Raw genomic sequence first — 6,764 nt, forward strand, 5'->3', positions numbered from 1 at the left:
CCAAGATGACACAGAAGAAAAAAAAGAAATACAAAAACCAGAAAACAGAGAAATGGGGGTAGGAATTGCTGACCAAGCCCTGGCTTCCCACCCACAAACACTAGCCACAGACCCTCAGTCCAGCCTAAAACCTCGTCCCTTTCCCACTTTTGAGCAGTGCCCCCTATTTGCAGCCACCTGCCCCTTCCCTTGCAGAGAAGAGCTTGTGGGCGCATGCCAGAGGGTCTTTGGTAGCTGGGGTCAGTGGGGGTGGAGGCAGTGAACTACTGGAGGGGCAGGGCAGTATGTTCAGTGGTTAAGAACCCGTGTAGACTCTAGAGCCAGGATGCTGGGGTTCAAATCCTGGCACTGTGTATCTGTGACCCTCAAGTCACTCAACTTCTCTGTGTCTCAGTTTCTTTTTTGTTGAATTGGCACGATGGAATAATAGTCATTCCTGTATCCTTAACACCTCCGTTCTGGAGTTTTTCTTGTTCCAGCCAAAGAGAAGGGGGTGCGGGGCTCTGTGTGGAAAAGGCTAGAGGATGAGCTGGTGTTGGGAGTGGACTTAAAAAAAGGTGAAGGGAGTTCTGAAGCCAAGTTTGGCCTATGTTTTCCCACCTGGCACTCGCAGGCCTTAGATCTGGTCCTGCTAAGCTCTGGAAACGGCCCAAGTCCAGCCCTCAGGTCTTTGTCCAGCTTGGCACATTGGCCAAGCTGCTCTCTGGGGTCTGGAACCGCGGCACTCCTGGTGGGCTGGGGTGCCATCTTGTGGCCGTGTCTGGAAGCTCACCTAAGCTGGGTACTGGCCGTGTAGATTTTGGGGATGACTCTCTGCCTCTGATGGCAAGCAACGGGGCAGGCTGGCGTCCCCTCCCCAGGCCAGACCCTCTTCCTCCAGGGAGCAGGGGAGAGTGAACCCAGAGGTGCCACAGAGGGAAACTGGTGACCTTGGCCACGCGATCTGTGGCTTGAGCAGTAACCCCGGTGCTTAACCTGGGCTGGGCTGGAGTAGGGTGATAGCTGTTGCCTCTTGCAATCTCGGGGGGGGGGGGCCGGGAATCCCAGATCTCCTAGACCATGGGAAGCCAAGGACAAGGCTAAGGTGAAGAATAACCTGGGAAGATGTCTAGACCAGGGTTTCTCAGCCTCTGCATTGTTCGCATTTAGGACCAGATAATCCCTTCTTGGGGATGGGGTGGGATGCTGTCCTGGGCATTGCAGGGTGTTTGGCAGACCTTTAGCCACCGGGTGTCACTAGAAGTCTCCTTGCCAGTCATGATCATCAGAAAGGTCTGCAGGCACTGCTAAATGTCCCTTGGGAGGGAAAATTTTCTTTGGTTGAGAGAACCACTGACTAGACAAATTTGCTTACAAATCCTATTTTTTGCAGCTTACTAGCTGTGCAAGCTGGTCACTGTCTCGTTCTAGGCGTCTGTTTCCTCATATGCATAAAGGGAATCATAGTTTGTGAGGATTAAATGAGATAGTACCTCACTTCCCTTTCCCCCTTCCCTTGGGCTCCCCAGCCTCCCTCTCGCCCCTCTGTGACCACCAGCCTTCATTCCGCCTCTTCCTCATGGACTCCTGCCGTGCCTCAGCACTGTCCCTTAAGGGCCCGTGTGGCCCAGGGAACAGAGCATCAGCCCTCCCTGGGCCCTGACACCTCTTACGCAAGCAGTGGGAGGTGGGAGATGATGGACGTGGTGAAGATGGTCGGGGATGCCTATTGGAGGGCGAATGAGTGGGTGCAGTCACTTCTGCAAGTGTGTCTCCAGCAGCATTGTGCAGGGGCCACTGAGTTCTCCTCCCAGAAGCAGCTGGAGACCCAGGGCTCTCCCAAGGGCCTCCCTATGTCTGTGACTTCTTGGGTGGGAAAGCCTGGAGGGTTCTCTTATGTGTGCTCCTGGTGGGCACCTGGGGGCGTGTCAGTCTGCAGGTGGGCGTGGCCAGTGTGGAGGGGCGGGGCCTGGTTGTGTGGGTCCCGACACCTAGACAGTTTAGGGGCCACGATTCACAAAGAACAATAGAGAGTTGGATATGAAAGTGAATGTTTATTTAGACTTAGAAAAGGAGTCAGGACCGAATATAAAATTTTTAAAAGCTGACAAATACCACGACCGTCAAGAAATCCAGAAAAAAATGTTTATATTTTTAATAACTGTCTGACACACCTGTGTAATACTTTTTTAAAAGTTACATTTACTTGGAAGCACTCAGAATGCCAACAAAAAACAGTTGTAACTTGTTTTGCAATTACAGAATAATATTCACTTAATACAGCTTATTTTCCATAAATTGCACCAAAGATGATTGGACATGAAAAAGTGATCACATTCTCCATGATATGACTAATTTTTTTCTGTGCACTAGAACCGCTTTAAATTTCCATGCCAATTTGCAGTTCCCAGATAGTACCATGCAAGGGTAGTGGCTACTGAAAAGGCCACCAGGATGAGTACCAGGACAGGGCTACTTAATGATATGATTATGAAATGCAAGGGATTCAGAATAGCCCCAGCAATCTTGAAGAAGAATAAAACTGGAGACTCACACTTCCTGATTGCAAAACCAACTACCATGCCACAGTAATCAAGACTGTGTGGTACTGGCATAAGGATAGATGCATAGATCAATGGAATAGAATGGAGAGTCCAGAAATAAACCCTTATATTTATGGTCAATTAATTTTTTACAAGGGTGCCAAGACAATTCAATGGGAGAAAGAACAGTCCTTCCAAGAAATGGTGCTGGGATAACTGGGTATTCATATGCAAAACAATGAATTTGGACCCCATCCTCACACCATATTAAAAATTGACTAAAAATGGACCAGATTCCTAAATGGTAGAGTCAAAACTATAAAACTTTTAGAAGAACTTGGGCTAAGTAATGGTTTCTTAGATATGATGTCAAAAATACAAGGCATGGTGACTCAAGCCTGTAATCCCAGCAGTTTGGGAGGCCAAGGCGAGAGGATTGCCTGGGCCCACAGGTGTGAAGACTAGCCTGAGCAGGGGGGAGAAAGGGGTAGTGGGAACTGACTGCTATTTGGCATGGGTTTCTTTTGGGGGTAATGAAATATCTTGAATTTGGATAGTAGTGATGGCTGTCCAGCTGTATGCATACAGTACAAACCACTGAACTCTACATTTTTAAAAGGGTAAATTTTATGGTATGTGAATTACATCATAGCAAAAAATTGAGAACAAAGAATCGGTTCACCAGGAAGTTATAAATGAGTTGCCTACACCGAGGACAGTCTTCTCAGTTTGTTGTGGTTCCTGTTCCCTTATCTAAAAGATCTACTCTGTTATCCTTTTTCTTTCTCTGAAATGCTGTAAGTGAATTACTAAAGAATTCCCAAACTGAGACCTACCTTTTGAGTTCACGAATTTATTTCACAGAGTAAATGTCAGAGTTCAGACGGGTTAAATCACATTTCCAAGGTCTCAGAGCTGGTCGATGATACAGCCAGGCCTGGGAATAATGTAGTCATTGACATATTATGGGAGTCACTATCCTCTGCTACTGGGAAAGTTCTACACGAGTTAAAACTCATTGCTACATGTTCTCTGAAAAAAAAAAATAGAAGTTGATAATTGACTGGATAAAGAAAATGTGGTATATATACACAATGGAATACTACACAGCCACAAAAAATAATTAAGTAAACTAGCTCAGAAACAGAAAACCAAACACTGCATGTTTTCATTCATATGTGGGAGCTAAATGGTCACAATTATAGAAATAACAGACACTGGGGACACCAATAAGGGAGGCAGTGGGGAGGGAAAAGAGAGTTCAGGAATCAACTATTGGACACAATGTTCACTATCTGTAGAATGGGCCACCTGAGACCTAATCCCCACCACCACACAATATATCCATAGAACAAACATGCATGTGTACCCCCAATCTAAAATAAAAATGTAAAAAAAAAATTGTTAATTATACAAAAAGTGACCCTGTGCAGTATAAAAGCAAATATTGTACGTCTTTGCATCTAATTTTAAAAACTAGGAGTGACTTGTGCGCAGGTGGTTTAAATACTTTATACAGATGAGGAAGGACTGAGTTAGAACCAGCTTGCTCATCACCGTCACGTTGTCATTTTTGTCTCCGCCTTCCTCCTCATCCTATCTGCCTTACACCTCTTCCTTTTTCAGTCTTGTCTGCCTGTTTCTACTGGCATCAGGCAGCACATTTTTTGATTGCTTCTTCATGTCACAGTGGTTTTGTAATATCATTTTCTATACGGAGAATAGAGAGATTGTTCAGTTTTTCCTTCAACATGGTTGATCAACACTCATTTTGTACCTTTGATAATTGAGGGAAGATTCTTTCAGGCTCACAATTCTACTGGAAATGTCACATACATTTTTAGAATTGATGTCAAATTTGGGGAAACCTCAATCAAGTAATTAATTTCAAATATCTTTAAATGGACAGTTTTATTAAAATTTGTATTGGTGATGCTGAGGTGTTGTTATAGCAGCATATTCCAAATTTTATGCTATCTTTGTTGATGTCAGTATTTTGTGATACATCAGCAAAAAATTTAAAACTTTCCTCAGTGTCTTCATGTAGTTGTTTTATTCTTCATTTGTTGGATTATCAAAGCTTGCAAGAGACTTTCCCATAATTCTATTAGAAAATTATCTTTTTCTTTTAATAAACTACCTTTTGGTGTGATCTAGAGAAATATTTTGGTAATAATTGTATTCTTTTTTTTTGGAATTGAAGTCTCACTCTGTCGTCCAGGCTGTAGTGCAATGGCATGCTCATGGCCACCCCAGCATTGACCTGCTAGGCTCAGGCAATACTTCTGCCTTAGCCTCTCAAGTAACCAGAACTACAGGCGCACACTACCACACCTGACTAATTTTTCGATTTATTGTAGAGACGAGGTCTCACTAAGTTCGCCAGGCTGGTCTTGAACCCCGGGGCTCAGGCATTCCTCTTGCCTTGGCCTCCCAAAGCGCTGGGATTACAGGCTTGAGCCACTGCACCTGGTCATAATTGTATTCTTAATGCCAGAATCATTTAAATTTACATCATTGCTAATCATTATTGCTTATGTCTTTTATCCTATTTGTTTAGAAGCTATCCCACTACACCAAATGAAATTTATAACTCCAGCTAGGACTGACCCCAGCATGCCCACAAATGCCACCCAACACAGGGGAAGTCAGAATAGAAAGAGACAATGGCCATAACAAGTTGTTTAAAGTAATTGACTTTGGTAAATTAAAAAAAGACACACACAACTAGACCATGTGGACATAATTCTAGGGCTTAACTTAGAGCCTTGGAAGGGACTCGTAGAGGGAGGAGACCTGAAACTTAGACTTCATTGGCTTCACAGTGTAGCAACCTCTGGTGGTGCTCTGGGTACATGCATGCTACTGTATGACCGCACATGTGTAGGCACATGCTGTGTCTCTGCAGAGCATGGCCCTGGTAAAATGGCCACATGAACAAGGCATGTTTCATCTACACTGCAAGTGGTATTGAGCTCAGCTAGATGCCCCCTCCACTCAAGGGGGCTGAGGCAGGGGTCTCCAACCCACAGGCTGCGAACCCATACCCGTTTGTGGCCTGTTAGGAACTGAGTGGCAGGCGAGTGGAGCTCCGGCCACTGTCAGATGAGCAGCGGCATTAGATTCTCACAGGTGCGCCGACCCTATTGTGAACTGTGTATGCGAGGGATCTAGGTTATCTAATGCCTGATGATCCTCCCCCAGCTCCTCTCCCTCATCCATGGAAAACTTGTCTTCCGTGAAACCAGTTCCTGATGCCAAAAAGGTTGGGGACCGTTGGACTGAGGTAAGGGGCAGGCTAGCAGGCAACTTCAAATCGCATCCTCTGTGGGGTGATCCAGTCTCCAGCTGCCCACCTCCGTCTTGGCTTTTCGCTCCCTTACTCCCTTGACTTAGCAAGGCAGCTGAGAGTGTATTCCCCGGAGCCTTTTGCCTGGGTTCCAATCTCGGTATGTGACCTAAGCTGGCCTAATTAGACTTCGTCCCTGGGAATTTTCTGCCTGGAGTTGCTGGAGAAAACCAGTGTGGATGGGGAGCATGCAAAGCCTAGTAGACAAGAAGGGGGTATCCAGAAGAGCAAAAGGGGCTCCCGGCCCCGCTCCAGAGACCCACAAATGCCATGGTGCTTGCAACTGCCCCATGTCCTTCCAACACACCCTCTCATGGGGTTTAGGTTAGTTTAAATGAGCTTTCTGTCACTTGCAACCAAAAGTGTCCGAGGCTAAATGTGTCCCCATCTACTTCTCCACTTGAGATCTCCATTCCTGTAATGGCACCACTGTCCACTCAGAGGCAAACCAGGGTCTGAAGTCACTCATGGCTCCTTCTTTCTCCTCACTTTCCCAGGGCCTCCACACATGAGGAACTGTGAACAGTGATGCAGGTTGTTCACTGCACAAGTGCAGCTGCTGAGCAGGTGAGTGGGGCTGAAATCCAGCCCACTCTCTACCTGCCTAGTCATGAGCCCCGGGGAAGGGCAGTGTCCTCAGGAGAGAAGGGGCACTTTTTTCCTAATTACACACTGACTCCCTATAGGATACTGGGAGTCTTCCTGTATACAGGGGTTCCCACAGTGCAGAAACTCCACCCCTCTGTGCAGAAACTCTGTCCCCTCTTCTCTTCACTCTTTTTGGTTCCCCATCACTATCTCTCATTCACCCTTGACTCTTCTCCACAGCGCTTCTCGCCATTGACAGCACTGCACCTGATCTCTTGGGTCTTTGTCTAATGGCTTCTTTCCCA

The sequence above is a fragment of the Carlito syrichta genome, unplaced genomic scaffold (genome assembly GCF_000164805.1).
Source record: "Carlito syrichta isolate Samal-C Ts95f unplaced genomic scaffold, Tarsius_syrichta-2.0.1 Scaffold43704, whole genome shotgun sequence".
Classification (NCBI taxonomy): domain Eukaryota; kingdom Metazoa; phylum Chordata; class Mammalia; order Primates; family Tarsiidae; genus Carlito; species Carlito syrichta.